The sequence below is a fragment of the Ambystoma mexicanum genome, chromosome 9 (assembly GCF_040938575.1).
Source record: "Ambystoma mexicanum isolate Mex_15411 chromosome 9, UKY_AmexF1_1, whole genome shotgun sequence".
Lineage (NCBI taxonomy): Eukaryota > Metazoa > Chordata > Amphibia > Caudata > Ambystomatidae > Ambystoma > Ambystoma mexicanum.
Window position 1 is genome coordinate 1,515,174,828 of NC_090931.1, and position 21,935 is coordinate 1,515,196,762.

Consider the following 21,935-nt stretch of genomic DNA (forward strand, 5'->3'; position numbering starts at 1 on the left):
TATAAAGACAGACAGATAGAAGGGATAGATGACATGGATCGAGTGGATGGAGGCATGCAGGGCAAATGGATGGAATGAATGGCGTGGATGCATGAAATAGAGAAAATAGACAAAATTCAATAGTACTGGTGGACGGAGTTGATAGGTGAATGGAGTAGATTTGATGGATGGACAGAATCGTTGAAATGGATGCTGGGTGGAATGGATGGACACAATAGATAAAAAAGACGGACGGATAGAAGGGATAGATGGCATGGATGAGTGGATGGATACATATGGACGCAATAGATAAAGACGGACGGATAGAAGGGGTATATGTCATGGATGAGTGGATGAATACATAGGGGGCAAGTGGATGGAATGGATGAGGTGCACGCATGCAGAGTGTGTGTAAGATATGTACAGATAATTGACAGAGGATGGAGTGGGCTGAGAGGATGGAATGGGTGGAATGGATGGAATGGATGGGGTGGGTGAAATGGATGGAATATATAAAGTGGATGGAGCAGATGGAATGGACGGAGTGGATGAAAAGGGTGGAATGGATTAAGTGGATGCAATGGACGGAGTGGATGGAGTGCATAGAACGGTTGGAATAGATGTAATGGATGGCGTAGTTGGAGCGGAGTGGATCGACTGTGAACATTAGCCTGTACCAGATCCTGTCAGGATTGTGAACTCTGGCCTGAGTCACCTCCGGAAGTGCAAATGTTGGCATTCCCCACACTTCGAGCTGTGAACATTAGTGTGAATCACATCTAGATAGAAATAATAATTTAAATGTTAACATGCCCCACATGTGTATCACTGTGTACCCTGCCCTCATGTTTCCTATGTTGTTGCTATATATCCTTATCCCCCCATCGCTGTATTCCCAGTCCCGGTCTGTATATGTCCATGTGTCGCTCTGTTCCTTGCCATCCTGTTCATATGCCTGGAGCTTTAAAGATAACCATCATATCACATCACTATGCATACTCTCTACTTTACACCACTGTTCAACTAGAACACAGCTATACCCCTGATTAATCCGGCCTAGCTGTTCACATACAAATATGACCCCATGAACACCTCATCACCCTAATAAAATGCAGTTAGCCAAGCACATTCGAGCCTAGTTGTTCACATATGCGTCCTCCACGCCTAACGCAGCCCGTGCCCAGTCTAGGTGTCCACCCGACTGCACACATACAACTGATATCTCCAGCACCAGACTTAATGCTAGGATGCAGCAACCACCTGACAATTGCATCAGCTGCACACCTATCCGGTGCACCCACGCACCCTACAACACTATCTCTCTCTACTGACCAGAACTATGGTTCCCGAGGGCGTACAACCGATCAGCGCTTTGAGGTCATACCAATGATATATAGGTTCAACCTCCTCTTCAACTTCATCATTACCCTCGAGACCTTTTAAGATCGATTCTATGAATCGTAGTGCTTCCAGGGTCAGACCAAGTTTTTGGACAGTCAGAACTCGTTCCCAATAATCCTCATCTGTCAATGTATTTATGTTATCCACCCATTCTCCTAGGTATAAGTTCCTTCGGGCGATTAAGGCCGGACAGGAAAGCGTCCAATGTTTTACTGATTCCAATATGTGCGGAGCATTGCAGAAACGGCAACTAGCATCTTCCATTAGAATTTGTTTCCTTAAATATTGCACTTCTGTTGTTGGCAGGATGTTAAATCTGACTCTCATCAAGAGATCCCTATATTTTGAAGAGGGAAATCTTCGGAGATAAGGTGCAGGATCATTCAGTGCCTTGCGCTCCCAGATGATATAATAACATTTTGTGTTCTCCCTCTTTAGATTGTCAGTGGCTATCCAGTCATTTTCTCATATTTTTTTCTTTGCTTTCTCGGGATTATCTTTTAGCGTGTCCAATTTGATATGATGATGTTCCAGAATTTCAAAGCAGTTCTGTTTCCAAGCATTAAAATGCGGATCTGCATTGATTACCTCTTTATTCGCCAGTAATTCGAATGAAATGGGAGGTTTATCAAGGATACATTTTCGAAATAGCGAGAGGGTCTTCCACAGCACTATTGACTCTATTGATTGTAATCTCAACTCATGTCTTATTATCGATGCAGGGAGACAGTTCGGAAGCCTAAGTACCCTTCTCCAGAAAAAAGACTCTAAAACCGCCCACGTTTTCCAGTGAAGATTTAACAATGATTCAGCTCCATATGTTATGCTTGCCACTACTTATTGCTTGTAGAATAAGATTAGTGGCATCATTGAAAAGGTTCCGTAGCGTCGGTGCAGGGCTCGAGCTTGATTAGAGAGTTTCATCAGCTTTTCTTTGATAAAATTTAGTTGGCCCTTCTCATTGATGTTTTTGTTTATTCTAACCCCCAGGTAAACTGTTGAGTCAACTATTTCCAGAGGTTGATTGTCCAATGACCATGTAAAACCCTTTTTATTTTTCCCGATGTTAGGACCTCGTGGTGACTGCATTATTAGGACCATGGATTTTTTTACGTTGACTGACAGATGGTTTTTGATTATATAAGACTTGAATTCCACCATGCGTCTTTGCAGACCTATGGGAGTTTGGTCCATAAATACCACGTTGTCCGCATAAACGATCCATGAGAGGGCTTCCTCCTGAAATACTGGGTGGAATGCACGGATGTGTTCCTGTGATTCTTTCATGTCTGCTAGGTACAAAACAAACAGGAAAGGTGCCAGGGCGCAACCTTGCTTTATGCCCTTGGTGGTTAAGATTTTCTCTGTCAGATCTGCTCCTTTTGAGACCACTATCTGAACTGAGGTGTTGGTGTACAGTTCCTGAATGGCCTCTAGCAGATCTTGCGGGCAATTCCATTTCCTGAGTTGGACCAAAGCAGTTCTCTACAGATCCCATCAAAGGCCTGTTCGAGATCAACGAAGCCCAGGTAAATATTCCTTTTTTGTTTTAGTGCCCGCATCTTTAGCATATTCAAGATGAATAAATTCAATGATGTTCCGACGCCACTCATGAAAGCTGTTTGTCTTTTGTCTAGGATCCCTTCCCTAATTGCCCACTTTTTAAGATCTCTTAGCAGGATGGAACAAAACAGTTTTCCTATGGAATCTAGGAGGGCGATGGGCCTGTAATTCCTTGGATTGTTACGGTCTCCTTTTTTATATATGGGTACAATTAGGGCCTCTTTCCAAGAGTGTGGGATTGATCTTGTTTTTAATATCTGCTGGAATAGTACCAGGATAAAATCCGCCCACTCTTCCTTGTTTTCCTTCAGCATCGAATTCGAGATGCCGTCTGGACCGGCAGCTCGCGATGAGCTCAATTTTTGAATTCTTGTTAGTATGTCATCCCTGTCGATATCAATACGCCATTCGTTCCCCAAACTTTTCTCGGTCTTTATTGGGCCTTTCTCCTGAAAGAGATCACTGTAAAACTTTACCCAGTCCTTTTTTGAGATGCCTTTTTTAAATGCCAAGTAACATAACATAACATATCTACATGTGGTTTAAGGAATTTAGCAGGATGTACACAGGTTAACATGAGTGGAAGAAGAGGGGTAGGAACACGCCTTCAGAACACCATCTGCCCAAGACATAATCATTCAGAGCGTTGTTGTGTATAGCAAAGGCAAATTCTCCCTTTTCCCAATGCCACATCGTCCCACTGTAACATCACACCAGAGGATTATGGAATTCATAATTAATAGCTGTGATATCATGGCCAATGGGTTCAAGCATTTTCTCTACCTCCCCCGTGTCCTATAGGAACTGAGGGAAGCAGAAAAAGCCCGGCACTCCAGCCAGATAAAACAATAGGTTCCCTGACAGTGCAGGAGCCGTGATGCTGGCTTTTTGTGAAAGCGTTGGCTCTGGTGCTGCCACCGTCCATACTGCATTTCACTGCACAGGAGCCGTGATTCTGTTAGGGAACTGTCGTGGCGATGGTCCGGATTTTGTGGTGCACTTGTTTCTCCTTGGGGTGTGGTTAACTTTATTTTTGCTTGTGTATATATTTCCCTCATGCCGTCCCTTCCCACCCCCTGCACTGTTGGTCCTTGGGGGCAGTTCATGGAGTTTGAAAAAGACACGGGGGCCATAGAACTCATAACATTATAATTAGGCAGCTATCAGTCTACTCAATATTGTACATGTAGGTTTCTGTAGGATTCTCCCAACAAGTTCCATGTCTCTCTCCAGATTGGTGAAGGCTCACAAGTGTGGCTTCTCACAGGATCCCCAATGAGTTTGTGAGCAGGGGGTAAAATGAGGATTAACAGCTCTGTGCTAGATCTGTTGATTTTTAGGCTGTATGATGACATACAATAATAAAGTGTACCTCTGCTTCTTTCAACAGAGAATGAACAGCCATCAGAGGATGCATGCTGGGAAGAAGTCCTACGAGTGCATGGAAAGTGATGAGCACTTTGTACACACATCAAAGCTGAGAAGGCATCAGAGATCTAACACAGGGGAAAGACCTTTCAAGTGCTCGGAGTGTGAGAAAAGCTTCACTCATAGCTCACATCTGGTCAAGCATCAGAGCATTCATACTGGGGAGTGGCCATACCAGTGTACAGAGTGTGAGAAAAGCTTTTCTCGGAGCTCACATCTGCTGCAGCATCAGAACCTCCATACTCGGATCAGACCACACCAGTGCTCAGAGTGTGAGAAAAGCTTCCCTCACAGCTCACATCTGCAGCAGCATCAGAGGATGCATACTGGAGAGTGACCATACCAGTGCTCAACATGTGTGAAAAGCTTCACTCGTAGCATCAGAGCATTCATACTGGGGAGAGGCCATTCCAGTGTACGGAGTGTGATAAAAGCTTCAGTTGGAGCTCACACCTGCACCTGCATCAGATGACCCATACTGGGGAGCGACCACACCAGCTCAGAGTGTGTGAAAAGCTTCACTCGTAGCTCAGATCTGGTCAAGCATCAAAGGATCCATACAGGAGAGAAGCCCTTTCAATGCACAGAATGCAAAAAAAGCTTCAGTTTCCCCTCTGCAGACATCTAAGAATCCATACAGGGGAGCAGCCATATGTGTGTACAGAATGCAAAAAAAGCTTCAGAGTCGCCTCCACCCTGAGCAGACATCTAAAGATCCATACAGGGGGGAAGCCCTATCAATGCACGGAATGCAAAAATAACTTCAGTCTCCCGTCAGCCCTGAGCAACCATCAAAGGACACATACTGGGGGAAGCCATGTATGTGCACAGAATGCAAGAAAAGCTTCAGTGACCAATCAACTCTGACTAACCATAAAAAGATACATACAGGGGAACGGCCATACCAGTGCTCAGAGTGCGTGAAAAGCTTCACTTGTAGCTCGGATCTGGTCAACCATCAAAGGACACATACCGGGGAGAAGCCCTTTGTGTGCACAGAATGCAAGAAAAGCTTCAGTGACCAATCAGCTCTGAGGCACCATACAAGGATCCATACTGGGGGAAGCCCAATGTGTGCACAGAATGCAAGAAAAGCTTCACTGACCAATCAAATCTTAGGCTCCATCAAATGATCCATACTGGGCAGAAGCCCTATGGGTGCACAGAATGGTAATGTTAAACTTGTTTATACCGCATACTGATGCCACCTGCGTGGTCTCTAGGCACTCAGGTGGATTTTTAATGCAAGGAGGGAGGGAAGGTGGTTAGTAGGATTGAGCTAGAAAACAGCAAGAGAGCTGTGGTGTGCTGTTGGCAGCTTCAATTCGGAAACACTGTTCACTGAGCATAAATGTGATTTTCTGGAGTTGGACTCGAAAGAGAGGGAAGAGGGGCACTACCTAGCAGATAATGGAGTACTAGCAAGCTTCTAAACTGAACCCTTAATCAGTAATGGTCCTTATTTATGTGATATATAAATAATGTTTCAGGTGCAAGAAGGCGACGTCTCTAGACCAGCAATGAGAACTACAAAAACACAAAGGCCCATTGTTGCCAACAGGGAAACCTTCTTGCACTCCTAACGGGCCTACGCCCTATTAAAGCATTTTATATATAGTATATAAAGTATGTAGAGTTAAAGCAATCCAAGCTTGTACAGCCCTATGTCTGTTGAATGATAAGTCAGTGACAGACATTCAGTATAAACTCCAAAATGAAGCAAACTCACGTTTAATTAGACCCGGGGGTATAAATCACCCCGCTGAGTGTCCATAAAATAATGCATAAATCAGTTCAGCAGAAAATAACTGCTGCAAGTCATTCAAAAACATAATGTTAGATATCTGTAATTTTCTAATAAAATCAACAGTGATTTGTCAATATTCAACACAAAAGCATGTATGGCCATCAGTTCTGTGTGTGGCACCGCGATTACCCATATGTGGTACATGTTGTGCCTTATAGAACTGGACAGGTGAGAATGTGTGCACAGCATGGAATGCGGTGTGGGGGGGACAAATGACGCCCTGGTCATGGCGCCCCACATCCGCATTTCCCTCCATGCAGAGTTGTTCATATGGTGTTATTGGATCTTAACAGAAACATGTCAATCATGTATTGCCACGATCGTCATGGGGTAGTGTTTGTTTGAACAGACCCAGAATGTTTCTCACATCATAAAAATAGTCAGGCCTCTCATAATACATGGACTGGAGGTACCACACATCTCCAACAAACTTAGCTTCAGTATTCCATAACCCGTTTTCTGGTTTGATGAAACAATACAGGTGGGACAGCCCTTTATCTTCCACCATGAATTCATAAAGGGGGGTTTAAAGACCACAACCATAACTGTCATAAAAGTACAACAAATGAAGTGTAATATAACACAATTAATTACAGATCATTGTTGGTCCATTTCTCACCCATATCTCGCAGGCTGTTCTACGAGGCCTGCTCACATTCTTGTAAAGGGCAAATCTTCATGATATATAAAGTCAAACAAAGCAAATAAGATCAAATTCAAAGTTCATGCTTCTTGGGCTCAATGTATCAAGTGTGTCTATCCAAATGATTTCCCTTTGTAACAGCTTCTTTTGTAAGTCAACCCTCCGAAGTCCTAACCTGACTTGTTCAAGAATTTCCCATTTTAATTGTGCCACTGTTTACCGGGCCTCCTTAAAATGTAGCACTACTGGTGATTTCATGTTCTGAGTACTTATATTGGATTTATGTTCAGTCCATCTGAGTTTAGCCTTTGCGAGTTGTAATCCCCACATAATATAGTCCACATGGGCATTTCAATGCGTAAAGCCCATTGGTGGCATCGCAAGTGCAGGAATGTTTCAGCTCAATGATCTTTCCAGAGTAAGGGTGGGTAATGGCTGTATCGGTGATGACATTTCCACAGTGCTGGCAGTTATGGCATGGCTGAGTGCCCCTATGTTTGGCTTTGTGTGTGTGTTGTCTGATAGTTCTTCTTTTATCAGACTGTTCCGAAGAGATTCACTGTTTTTCTAAGCAAAAGTGGATGTTTGAGGGAATACATTTTTTAACTGTGGGTCAATTTGTAACATCGACAAATTTCTTTTGCTAATTTTTTTTAATTTGTTACTTTGTAAAGAATGGGTCATCACATAGATCAATTGTCCCTCTGAGTTAGCAGGTTTTGGTTCCAGTAGAGCATTTCGTTGTACACCCTCATTATCCAAGATGTTTCTCCTGTATCTTAAAAATTGGCTTAAAGGTACACTGTCTAAGGTTCGCTGTGGGTGGAAACTGGTTGCCAATAGAAGACAGTTTCTGTTCATGGATTTAGTGAAAATTCTGGTGTTCAGACGGTCAATATCCCAGTAAATGTCTAAAACAAGAAAATTGATGGTGGTGTTACCGGTTTGTGTTGTAAACTTGATACGTGAATTCATATCGTTCATCACATTGAAGAATTCTTCCAATTCCTCAGCTGGACCTGTCCAAAAAACATTGTCGATGTAGCAGACAAACATGGATAGATGTTGTAACCAACGTGGAGAATTCAAGACGGACAGTTGCAAAAATAACCTATCCTTAAACTTGAAGAAGTTATTCATAAGGACAAGCTTCAAGAGTGTTAGTACAAATAGCCTATCCCCCAGACGCGAGCCTGCTTGGAGTAGTAGCCACTCCACTGCTTCAAGGCGTGCCTCGTGGATGATGTTAGTATACAGCAAAGTTATATCCATTGTGAACAGGATGTCACAGTCTTTAACAAAGTGGACGTCATTCAGCTGTGACAAAAAATGCATGGTGTCCTTAACATAGATACCACTGTTCTGTATCAAGGGTTGCAATACTTTAGCCAGTGGTTGTAAAATACTCTCCGACATGGCAGTTTATCCAATCTCTTGTGTATTTCGGGTACAATATAGAAGTCCGGCATGATGTGATGTGCCTTTTAAAACATGTGTATGTCCTCTCAGTGATTACTCCTCTCTCTTCTGCTCCTTTCAACACATCCTTGATAAGGGTGCATACTTTCTCTGTTGGATCGAAGTAAATTTCCTTGTATACTGGAATGTTGTGGAACAAAGGACAAACCTTTTTGTAACACCCTAGCTCAAATTTGGAGAGTAGATATGTAGAAATATTAACCAAGTGTTTTTTTTTCTTTTTTTCCCCTTGTGGGTAACTTTTCTAAAGAAACTACTGGTTTCTCCCTCTGTGCTCACCGGTATAGATGAAGATTCTCCCTCTACGGTCGTGATGTTCTCTAACTCTGTGCTGGATGCATCCGAGGAGGATGGTTCTGTACTTGGGGTTTTCTTTGGTGGTGCACTTGGTTGATATGTCTTGGGGGGACGCTGACCATAATACTCCTGCCAACATTACACAATGTCCAATTTGTAGTCCTGTGTATCTCGTCTGAATTTCCTAATTTTCTTAACTTCAAGATCCTGTTTGTACTTAGATAATTTAAATATATGTGCTCAAGTACCTTTTGAAGTTGATCTGCAGTGAAAACCATGCTTAGGCTTACTTTAATGTTGTTGATTTCATCCTCTAAGGTTCCAAGATCATGTGCTAGTTCCTCGATGGTTAAATGTATGAGGTCCAACGAACACTTGTTCAAATCTGGCACCACCTCTTTACAAATGCTGTGTTCTCCTTGCATAGGGTGGGTTCAAGGTTCACCCGTAGGCCTCTTGGGATTCTTTGCGCCTTGTGATACTGGGCGAGAGGAAGGAAGCATGTCATCTCAAATATATAACGTATTGTCCATTCAAGCTGTTTTATTAGTTCCTCTGGCTTTTCTGATGTGGTTTCGAGAGTTGGCCGCCATGTGCTGTTGTGCGAGATATGTCTGGATTGCTTTGTTGTTTCAATGTTGTGAAGTATGTGTATAGTGTAGTGCTGTAGAGGTATGGTTGTGTTGAGTTCAGAGTTTGAGAGGTGTATGCAGAACAGTGTGTTTTTTAGTACAGGCTGTTGGTGGAAGTCCTGAGAATTATCCTAAGCGCTGCACACCTCACCCCCTCAAAATTTAACCATCACATTTCCTAGCCCTGAAAAATACATCCAAGTTCATCACATTTCCTTTTTTTTTCAACTTTATTTAATAATTATACAGAAAATAATACAACTGAGTAACAGCAGAATGGGAACAAGTAAGAGATTACTCCATATATACATCAGTGCAACAAAATGCAAATTACTACTAAATTAACAGCTATTCAAAAGGAAATCCGAAAACATCCCCACCCACCTATCTCATGGCAAGATGTGACAACAGAAAACACAAAAAACAACAACAACAGGACAAAACATATACCCCTACCAACCCCCCAACCTCAATATCCACAAAATAAACCAAAGCCTACACCTCATCCAAATAAATCACTGAATGACCCCCATCTCTCCTCGTACTCAGTTTCCCCGATGTCGAATTGCCTGAGTCTTCTCATACCAAGAGAGCGTCCGCATATCCGACACCCAGTTCTCGCAATGTGGCTTCTTCCTGGATTTCCACACCTTCATTTTTTGTTTTATGGCCATCAACAACGCTCTATCAATCCATCACATTTCCTACCCCTAGAAAATCCATCCAAGTGCATCACATCTCCCACCCTCAAAAATCCATCCAAGTGCATCACATCTCCCACCCTCAAAAATCCATCCAAGTGCATCACATCTCCCACCCTCAAAATTCCATCCAAGTACATCACATTTCCTACCCCTGAATTTCATTTTAAGTATATCATAGGAAGTGATATAGTTTGCCTAAATGGGGGATATGGCTAACTACTACAATTGGCATAGATGTGGTGTATGGTTACCATACAGCTGAAGGATACATGCATCAGACTATAAGCTATGAGCCAGTAAGAAGTAAGAGTGAGATATGGTACACTTACACTGTCGGCACGAATTACAATCGAGTGATATGGACACAGTTTGCCCAAGTGTGATCTATGGCCAAGTAACACAGTTGGCTAAATGTGGGATATGGCTAGCTAAACAGAACCAGGCTAAATGCGAGATCTGGATAACTAAGCACAACCAGGCTAAATGCGAAACATGGCTAACCAGACACAATCAGGCCAAATGCGAGATATAGCTAACTAAGCACAGCCAGGCTAAATGCAAGACATGGCTAGCTATGGCTAATTAAGCACAACCAGGCTAAATGCAAGATATGGCTAACCAGACACAATTAGGCTAAATGAGAGCTATTACTAGCCAAGAACAATCAGGCTAAATGTGAGATATGGCTAACTAAGCACAATCAGGCTAAATGCGAGGTAAGATTACTATCCAAACCTTGGGGTGGGTGCATCAGACATCTAGCCAATAGACACAAATATAGTATAAGAAAGTATAAGATTGAATAAGATTGGGTTGGTCAGTTTAGTGGGGAGCAGTGGTGACTGCACCCCCCTGCCCAGAACCTCACTTACCTTGTCAGATGCTGCTGGTTGACAGCTGCAGACCTCACAGGCTACCATAGGCCAACACAGTCTGCAGCTGCTTCTGTAGGATCTGTCCTTTTCCTCAGCGTCCTTAGCCAATAGGGCTGCCCTGAATGGATTATAGTCATAAAGTCGAATGTCATAATGTCGAAAGACAAAAGGTTTAAAAAATAAAGTCGAAAAAAAAATGTCGAATTTCTTTTTTTGGTTGCTTTTTGTTCGAAATGGGGGTCCCCCCCCAAAACCCCTTTTTTTTTTTTTTTACCCCGGAACCCAAAAAAAACAAATAAAAAAATGAAAAATTCGACATTCTTTTTTAGACATTATGACTGCACACCGCCCTGAATGTGTGTCTTTCGGGGGCCTTTTGGCCAATCAGATGTGGAGGGCGGGAAGAGAAGAAGAGTTCACTGCCCACAACACGTAAACAGCCTTCTAAGGTGAAGCAGAGCTCTCTTAGCTCCCAAGCAGTATCACAAAGTTGAAAAAAACAAGTGGCTGGGCCCAAAGGGATGCACAACACTTACCGGATGCCTTAGAATAACAGAAATGGCTCTGAATGTAAGGGTGCAAGGTTCCTACACCTCGTTTCCCACTAGCTAGGCCTCTTGTCCACTCAGATGTGGAGGACGGGAAGGGGAGGACTCACTGCCCACAGCGTGGAAACACCCTTTTAATGTGATGCAGAGTGCTTTTAGCTCCCAAGCAGTATCACAAAGTTGAAAAAAACAAGTGGCTGGTCCCAGAGGGGTGCACAGCACTTACTGGATGCCTTGCGGTAACAGAATGTGGTAAATACTTCAATCTTGCATCATACCTGATGACTCATTAGAGATACCACACAGGAGAGAAACACTGCCAGTGGACAGAATGTGTGAAGCACTTGACGTCTAGCTCAAATCTGGCTATGCATCAGACGATCCAAACTCGGAAGAAGCCCTGCCAATGTACAGAGTGCAAAAAAAGCTTCAGTGACCACTCAGCCCTACGCAATCATCAAAGGACACATACTGCCCTTTATGTGCACAGAATGCAAGAACAGCTTCAGTGATAATTGAACTCTGAGGCTCCATCAACAGATTCATACAGGGGAGAAGCCCTATCGGTGGACAGAATGTGGTAAGTATTTTAATTGTGCATCAAACATGATGATGACTCATAATTCAATCCCATACTGGATAGAAACCCTACCGGAGCCCAGTGTGAGAAGAGCTTTGTAGAAGGGTGAACCCAAAACCTGACACGAAAAAACAATAACTCCAAAAAGACATTGAACACACATTGTCAGAAAAGTGAGTTTAACTACATGCAAACAGCCGGGAGGGGTTGTGAGCTTTGTGAAGCTGAAAACGAACAATTCCTTACTGTGCATAGCAAAGTTTACATAATTACACATACCAGTTACAATGTCATCTCACAATCCACATTGGTTAACCATATACAAAGAAATATACTCACCACCTACTTGCTCTAGTCCCATTGGATACATTTACTAAGCACAATCCCCTTTCCACGTGGTCTCATTCTAATTGGTCGTAACATTAGTTTATTAACTGAAAACAATTCAACAGCTGACGCGCCCCATTTTGTTCAGAGAAACCTTAACCCAGTACGAGATGTGCATAGCCTCGATAAGATTTCCAAAATGAGAGGGAGGAGAGAAAAGAGTGACCATTCCTATGACTGCACAATAACCTACTTATCACCGCAGACAAGATGGTGTCCCAAAACTGCCCCTTCAGCATTCCTTAGCCTCACTTCATTGCGACTTCCATCTTAAATCATATGGCCTACCTAACAATATCCTGCTGATCCTCCTGAGTATCCATATGGAACCATAAAACACTGGTCAAGCTGTGCCCTTGAGTATCTCTTCCATGAATTTATTACCTAAACCCAATTAGACCCACACAACCTAACACCCCAACGCAACAGGTCCACTGGTCCTTCAATAACTAGGCCGCGCGATCTCTGGACGTTTGTCCCTTGTATCTACACATCCATCAGGCCACAAAAATTTAACCTAATAGCAAATAATTCAGTCCTCGCCTCCAGAGACCATTTGGCCTTCTATGGCTTGCTTGACATGGTTCGCTTCCTACCCCACTCTTGACCTGGTCATTGAAACAACTGGGGTCTAAGAAAGACCCAGCCACTGCAAACCAGAAACTCTGCATCCTAAAGCAGACTGCAATCTTGGGAAGTGCTTATATCCAAGGCAGTAGAACTCATAACACCATAATACTCTAACTGCATATTCAATCTAAGTCATCTCAAGTTCTCACATGTTCACTTCATAAGATTACTGTTTCTCTGATGACAAAATCCTTCTCTCGCAAGCACAGAACACTCAGACTTCACTCTAGGCACTAGAGAGTTATCCCAACGTTGTCCCCCACAGATAACAGTGTGATTACATTATTGCCTGCTTTGTTGCTACCTAAAATGTGTTCCAAACCAGATACAAAGTAACAAATATTCCAAATTCTCTAACTACACAGAGCACATGCTAATTGCAACATCGGGTTTAACAAGTCACTCAATAGGCTAATACAATTTAAGTAGTGTAAACCTCTTTTTCTCTGTTGGGACATTGTACATGAATCACAACATTCCCCACTTGAGTTAATGTATTAGCTAATCTACTTACATCCCGCTGTCTGATAAAATATTCATTGGGGCCCCACACCCTAAAAACATCATGCATACTCTCCCCACTATGAGCATACTCCTCTGCAGTACAACACAATAACAGACAACCACCATTTCTTCCATAGTCTACCCAATGCTCCTCAAAATAATCTAAATCAGGTCATGGATACACAAGAGTACCTCGAGGGCCAATTAGACTCGGATTCATGCCGAATCTGGTTGTAGGATGATATGTTTTAAGGTGGGAGTGGCCTTACCTGCAGTCAGAGTAATCAACATCTAAGGGCGGCTCTAGGTAGTCTGGCAGAGCAAAACCTCAAATACAGGAGAAAAAATCAAAAATGTTAACAGTTGGGCCTAACCAGGACGGGAACCAATAAAACACAGAGTCTGGCCATGTTTGGCTTTGTATTCCAGTTTCCTTCTACATAGGTGCACGAAGATAATGCTAAGGTCCATAAATCTGCCTTTATTCTAGCTAAACAACGGACCTATGATCAGAGGATCGAGAATGCTAGCTCAGATTCTAAAGAGTTCTTTGAAATTCTTAAGGAGCTTGAAGATGCCTGTCCGGCTACTCCATCTCTGAACAAGGAGAATAAAATAAAGAAAATCCAGGATTGCCTTGTGAGTAAACTCATAGCGAGTGCGGGTCTGCAGCCAAATATTGATTTGCTAAGCTCTGAGAGTATTGTCCCAGTTTTTGAGGTTAGGATGGTTACTGAACCCGAGTTATTTTTTTACAACAACTTAAACCTACCCATTGCAAGGGAGATGCTTGCCCTACCATTGTTGTTAAGGCATGTGCCTCACAGCTTATCCCACTCATTATGAAATGTATTAATACCTCTTTTAGACAAAGCTCTGCTCCTTCAGGCATTAAGCAGGCATGGATGTCAGCCTTACTTAAGAAACCACCTCTTAATCCTAATGCCCCCTCAGATTTCAGGCCCATTACCAATGCCCCGTTTCCTTTGAAGAGTCTGGACAGGGCTGCCTATATGAAATACAGGGATTTCTGTCTTGGAATACCAGAGGCAGTCTGGTTTGTGTAGTGCTTGAAGGCGAATATTCTTCAGAATCATGCCTGGTGCCCTATATACATTATATAACATCTTCACCCTGCCTCTGTTTGATCTGCTTGATGCTAATGAGGTGCTATCCACCAATTACGCTGACCATACTCATTGCATCATACCTCTTTCAGGTGATCCTACCAGAGACACTGAAACCATCAACTCAGTGTTTTCTTTCATCCAAAATTGGTTGCCGGGAAATGGCTTATCCCTTAATGACACCAGAACTGCGCTAATGATTACATGTACAGCAGTTCAACTATGAAAACAAATCCTGAGTTTCATGAATCTTCAAATAGCCGGTTGTATGATTGCCCCATGTCCCAAGGTGAAGACCTGGGGCGTTAGCCTGGACCAGGAGCTCGATATGAAGGTGCATGTGAGTAGCCTTGTCTCATCGTCTTCTTTTATTACCTTAACCTATTAGAGCAGTTAAGAACTTTTCTCAGCCACGATAATGGTCCTACCAGTGTCAGGGCCATAGCTGGAGCTAAACTAGAATACTGCTCAAGTCTATTGTATGGCATTGGTAAAGGAGAAATCGCCCGACTACAGACGGTGCAGAAAAATGCTGTGCAGGCTGTTGAAGACCTTTATAGGAACAATCATATTTCTGAGGCCAGGAAAGCCTTGCATTGGATTCCGGTTGCCTTCAGAATCACCTTTTGCCTGCTGTCCATCACACACAGGTATTGTGGCCAGAATTTTTTAAGAAGTCCTTTCAATTTGGTAGTAGTGGGTCCGAAGGTTGAGACACAGGTCATTATTTCTTTGTTGTCTGTGCTGTGTACTTTGGGAATGAGTAAAGATTCTCTTGATTCTCTTGGTGTTTAACAGGCTCTCTTTTTGGTATTCTTTAAGAGCTTTTTCGGATACCCTCTGGAAAGATGTTTGTACTGTAGATCTGTGGCGTGTTTATTGTATTGTTCCACATCTGTACTCGTAGAACTGTCCATACGGGAGGTTGTCTTGCAAATTTGTAGGGTGGTTACTCCTATAGTGCAGGAGGATATTTCTGTCCGTCTCTTTGGTGTATAATGTGCATGAGAGTGTACCATTTCTGGACCTAATGTATACGTCCAAGAAGTTGATCTCCAATTGCTATTGGTCACTGGGAATTTAATTTCCTGTGTTTGTTGATTGATCCAGTTGAGGAAGTTATCTAGGGTGTCACTCTCTACCTTCCATATGTAAATAATATCATTGATGTACCGATGCCAGAGGGATATTTTGTCCGCAAAGGGGTTGGAGATATTGAGTACATGGCTCTGTTCGTTTTCTGCCATGTAGATCACTGCCATGCTTGGCGCAAAAGCTGCCCCCATCGCTGTGAAAAACAGAGCCACAACCTGTAAAAGAGAGGGGTGAGTTAACATACTAGGAGCATTAGATAACTAGTTGCAGTCATTCCCTGACTTTCAAGTCCAGCCCGAATAAGTGGGGAGCCTTGTGCTCAACAGTACAGTTGTGCGTAAACGCATGATGGCGCAGAAGAAACAAAAAGTGGGTCTTCTTGGGAGAGCTGTAACAAGTCAGGAAGGGGTTTGAGGCGATGAAGAATTGGTTCCCACTATTCTAGTAGCGTCTGCCCTTGGCAGCAGAGCAGTTTTCAAAGGGTAAGAATAGCTAGGGACCGCAGGCTAACCCAGCCAAAAGCAAATACCTTTTTAGGGATATTCGTGCATGTTAGGCAGAAACTTGTGCAGTTCCCTCTGGGACCACTGCAAAAGATTTAGGACTACAGGTGTTTGGTAGTAAACCCACTTGGTAGCAGTCTGTACCACACAGATTCACTTGGTAGCTGTGGCTGAGCAGTCAGACTTCCCTCAAGAAGAGTTAGGCAGTATACAGAGTATTCACAATAGGTCAAGAGCACACATTAGATCAAGTAAACACTGACCAGGTCTTGGTGTAAAAGAGATATAATTATTTATTTAAAACCACATCTAGAAAAACACACAGGCACTAATAGTAAGCAATTCAAAAACACGGTCACTAAAAGATATACACTTCCTTAAAAGAATATTAGACAAGTCTTAAGTAAAGCCCCACTTATTTTCAGACAGCAGTGAGCGCTTAATGCAGATGGCACTCTAATAGTTCGTTTTAAAATGGGAGAGAAAAGCAAACAAATTGAAACAGATCCCAATACTTTTACACAAACAGAACAAGAGGGGAAGGCAAAGTGAAAACGTAAATTCAGAGTCAGTAGGCTGGATCCGCTTTAAGAGGATCGAAACGAAATGTGTCCAAGGTCACACGGTTGCAGTGCACAAAAGTCTTGTAATGGTTCAAAAAGAAGTTGGATCAAAGAAAGGGACCAGTTAGAGGGTCAAGGCGGCCAGCCCATTCCAGAAGGTTAAGGAGTTATTATTACCTTGTTGCAATCTTTAGAAAGGGAGGCCTTGCGGACACGGTACCTTAAAGTGGTGAGAACGCTCCAGCGGGGGCAGTTGTTCCTGGCAGCGGATGCAAGTCGGTGCTTGGTCCGGGGGAAGAGAGGATCTCGTCGTGGAGGAAGACAGGAGTCCGTTGCACTGCCAGGGAAGAAACCAGCCGCAGAGTTTCTCAGGTACAAGGAGCGGTCCGTTGATTCGCGGTTCAGTGGTGAGTGGCTATCCGGCTGCCGGGGTGCTTGGCACGGGCAGTTCGACCACAAACCGGGCTGGGGTGCGAAGAAAGAAAGGTAAACTGGTTGTGCCCACCAGTCAGGGGAAGAAGCCTCTCCAGCCGGGAGATCTTCTCTGTCGCCGGGAAGTGGTGAGTCGGTTCTGCAGGGCTCCAGCGGTGGTGTCGTCGTGGTAGGTCAGCTCAGCTTCTCCCTCGTCGGATTCTCAGGTCCTGTGGCGACTTCTGAAGTTCCAGTCCCCAAAGCCCTGCTTTTATGCAGAAAACCCCCATTCACTCAGCCTAGCTGTCACTCAAACATGCTAAGTGGTGAGCCGGCCGGCTCACCACTTGGGCCAATCACACAAGAGTGCGACTTGAGTTACCAAGGTAACTCAGTCCAGGGTGCCTAAACCCCCTCCCACACCTCCTGTGGTACCCAGACAGAGTGGCACCACTTTTGGAGGCTTCTGAGGAGAAGCCCGCCAAAAAGTGGAACAAAGGGCTCGACTTGGGTTGGAGTCACAGAAGAGAACACAAACGCCATTTTAGAATCGAGTCTTGGCAAAAAATACCAACCAGAGAATTAATATTAATTCAATAAACCGGCGGTATGTTCGGGGCTATGAGAATTAAATAATTAAAGTTGGTAGCCTTGAACAATGGGAAAATCCCATAGGGAAATATTCGCGGTCGAATATACAAAGTAGTTTCCACTGCCACCAGCCAAAACTCGATCAGGGGGGACAGAGACGTGCCCCCTCGACTAACAGACCCCAGGGCAATCGAATTGCCCCGACCGGTACGTCCACAATATGATGGTTTGTACTGGTTTCTGTTAATAATTTGGGACTAGTAAAGTCAATGGTGACTTTACATGCCCTGGGAGACAGTAGTCAGTCCCAGGGTGTAGAGTCTATGGTGGGGTGTCACTATGACAACCCTGTGTTACTGCACAGAGGGTGCTGTGTAACACACATAGGAAAAACCAATGCGACCTATGGAGGAAAGGACCCCATAGCCCATACAACACATTATCAGTCAAAGGAATACCATAAATCATGTCCAAGAGTGGGAGAAAAAGAGTCTCACTCTCGGCAGGAGGAAAAACAAAACTCCAGAAATCCAGCAAAGCTGCTGGGGGACTCACTAGGTTAGGAAATTCAGCCTAAAGAGAGAATTCTCCCTAACAGTGCGTAAAAGAGATCGGTTGTGCCAGGGGGCCGCCTGTAAGTGATGCAAGTACTCGTCTACCCTCAGCACAGTCTGGACCCAACTTTGCCAGTTCAGTCGATGTCCCTAGTAGGTCGGAGTCCTGCAGTTTCGCGCTGTGCCTGCTCTCTTTGGCTGCAGTATAGAACACTAGTCTGTGACGGGACAGTTGGCTTTTCTCAGCTTCTGAAGGAGATACAAAGACAATTCTGGTGCAGCAGGCTTCAGGGCACAGGAGAGCTGGTCAGCAAGACACCTACAGTGACTGTCACCAACAGGTAGTGATGCAGGAATGACAGATTTGGGCAGCGTTACGCACTCCCCTAATTCGGGACCCAGAAGAGCTAGACCTAAGAAATCTGGTGGGAGAGGGCATGGGACCACAAGCAAGCAATGTCCCAAGTCTCGGGTTTCAACTCGAGACGGCAGTGTTTCTGTGGGATACCCAGCGGCAGAGCTGGACAGTTCACTGGATGGCCCAGGGACACTTTTAAAGGGGCTTGTTCAGTGGGTAAGCAGGGGCGTCGAGAGAAGTTGTTCCCACTACTCCAAATGGGCAAGGCATCCTGCCAGGCCTGCTTGATCGATGAAGAAAATTGGGGTACGACAGGACAACAGAGAATGAAGGGTGCCAAACCTTCCAAAAGTTCTCCAGCAGTTCCACAAGTCTGTTTCTTCAATGTGGGATACTTGGCTCCTTCGGTAGTTCAGAGAGAACTCAGGTGATCGACCTAGAATAGATGCAGATCCCCTTCTCTTATCCAAGATTAGCTTCATGCAGACTTCCAATCGAAGATCTGCTCTCGTGTAGGCATCCCAGTCATGGACCAATCATGGTCCACATGTTACACTTACCTTGTCTCTGTGAGAGCATCTGTAACCCCGGGATGGTGGATCCTGCTGGGGCATCTGATTGTGGGCTGCACCTACTGAGAAAAGACAGATTTTCCTAAGGAGCTTACCTAAGGAGCTTGTGTAGTCTCACACACCCCTCTCTGGCCTCCAGGCACCCCGGTGTGCTCCCCCAATGGATACTGAGCTCAGAAGTGTGTATATAGTGATGTGATCTCCGTCCTGCCGTGAGTTGCAGGGGCATCAATCTTCTGTATTGAAGTACCACCAGTGTCCTCAATGGTGTTCCAGTCCAGACCAGCTGTGGCCTGATAGTGTGCTTAAGCCTTTGGCCCTGTGGAGTGGCCTGGTATAGTCCGGTGGCCTGGATCCAGTTGGTATCCTCAGCGGTCTGCTCCATGTCCATATGGATGATCCGTGCTATTAAAGGATAATCCCAGGTGCGTGGGACACACATGCTCCTTCTGGAGCAGTAGCAGCAGCGGTATGCTGAGCGCCGCATGTTTCCTTGGTAAGTAATAGCTGTTTTGCAGTATGTCGTGTTTCTTAGGCAGAGCTTGGGGGAGTGACTGCTGTTAGCGTGGGTGTGTCAGGGCACTGAGTGCTTGCGTGTCAACAGCTTCTCTCAATTGTCTCTTTCCTCTTTCCAGAAGCAGATTCTTGCTGGGGCTAAGGAGTGGAGGAAAAGGCAAGCCATATGAGGGATTGAATGCCAGCATTTCTGTGGGATGAACCAAAGCTTGAGGAGCGGAGGAAGCGCAAGCCAAATGAGGGATGAAACCGGAGCTGTCAAAGGATCGAGGACCCACGTGATACTGATGGTAAGTTTGAAGTAAAGAAGTCGGGAACACTGTGTTTCACTTCTAATGATCCTTTTCTTCTGTCTTGCAGTTCGGGTGCTCGCCGGTAAGCGTTACGCTGCTACTGCAGAATAACGCGAAGCAAAGGCTGCACGTCTGGGTGTAGATTTTATAGCCAGCCACTCCCATCAACTGGATGTGCACAGACTAAGAGAGTCTATGGCCCACTGGTCAGCCATCTTGGTGGAACCAGGTCGTCCTCAGTAACCTATGTCTAAATCAGTCCCTATTGACTGCTGGTGTGCCAGGTCTGAGTCCAGCTCACCTTACACCAGTGTCCGTGGACCTGGGGGTACCATAAGTATGGGGATGCCCAGACAGCCTAACTCTAGATGGTATGGCATTATATACTTGTGGGGTGGCATGACACCACAGTGGTCCCAGCCATTCAGACACTGCAGACATCCTGGCACCAGTAGTGTGTATTGGGACCAGACAGTGCCAACCCGCTTCCTGGGCACACACACGTGACATGCAGAAGCCTGCGAAAGAGATCGGTTTTCGCGGGAGGCTGCATGCCCAAATAAGGAAATCCCGGGTTACCCGACCTGGGTGAAGGCAAGGGACAAAATGGCCAAAGTACAAAACAAAAGACTTTGTAGCTCGGCTATTTTCAGACCTGGCCACAGTCTTGAACCAAATGCGGTAAATGCAATGTGATTCTGTAAAAAGAAGTAAAAACACTTATAAAAAGTAACAGCTGCCAGCAGTTCATCCTAGCCAAACTTGTACAATCACCAAAAAATCCTTTGAGGGTGTCTAGGGCCATTAAACAAAAAGGACCCCAGTGCATGGTACTTGAAGGTACATTGTGTACTGTTAAAAAGTTACCAAGAAATGGCAAAATAGTCAAAGACAAAGGGAAACATAGTTTCCCAGTACTGACAGTCTGAAGTTTGTGTCAGTTTCCTCATAACAAGTGAGCAAAACCCAGGGGGGGGCCACAGCTGAAGGATGTGTTCCACTGGCAAAAGTCAGGATAGGATAGCCAATCAAAAGCAACAAGTTTTGGGGGTCCACAAATGGAGGGAAAATTACACATTGATGAAATCTTTCCTAACACTCACCCCTCCCAGACCAAGGACAGTGGGAACTAATTCACCCCTGGATGGGCCTCATGTTCAGGTCGGTTAAATATTCTGGACAATCCATCAGCATTGCTATGTTGGACATCTGGCCTGTGCTCAATGGTGAAGTCAAACCCTTGTCGGCTTATGGACCACCTTAGAAACTTTGGATTCTCTCCCTTCATGTTCATTAGCCACTTTAAGTGCTTATGGTCAGTTTCCACATTGAAGTCGGTCCCATAAAGGTACGGCCTCAGCTTCCTTAGAGCCCACACAACAGATAATCTTTCTTGCTCCACAGTTAACTTAAGCTGGCGACTAATGAATCCAATTGGGTGTTCCTTGCCTTCCTCATCGAACTGTGATAGCACAGCATGTATCCCAGTGTCAGAGGCTTCTGTCTGCACAATAAAAGCCTGTTTGTAGTCAGGGGCCCTGAGCAAAGGGGCCTGGCACAGGGAGTCTTTGAAGCCATTCAAGGCCTTTTCACACTCCTCAGACCAAGAGACCTGCGTAGGCTTCTTTGAAGTGGTGAGAGCAGTCAGAGGGGCAGCTGTGGTGCATAGTCTGCCATACAATTTTGATAGTACCCTGTAAGACCTAAGAAGGCTCTCACCTGGGTTTAGGTAGTGGGGGTAGGCTAGTCTTGTACTGTTTGTACTTTACCGGGTAAAAGCTGATTCCTCTCTCCACATACTTCATGGCCAAGGTAGACCACTGACCGTTGACCAATCTGGCATGTGCTGGCCTTTATGGTTGAGTGGGCCTTCTGAAGAGTCTGTAACACAATTG

At 44.6% G+C, this 21,935-nt stretch overlaps 1 pseudogene; it reads left to right on the plus strand.

The window, feature by feature from the left end:
- Positions 1-9,134, plus strand: part of LOC138489388 (zinc finger protein 436-like) — a 230,994-nt pseudogene extending 221,860 nt beyond the window's left edge.
- The last annotated feature ends 12,801 nt before the right edge of the window (positions 9,135-21,935 follow it).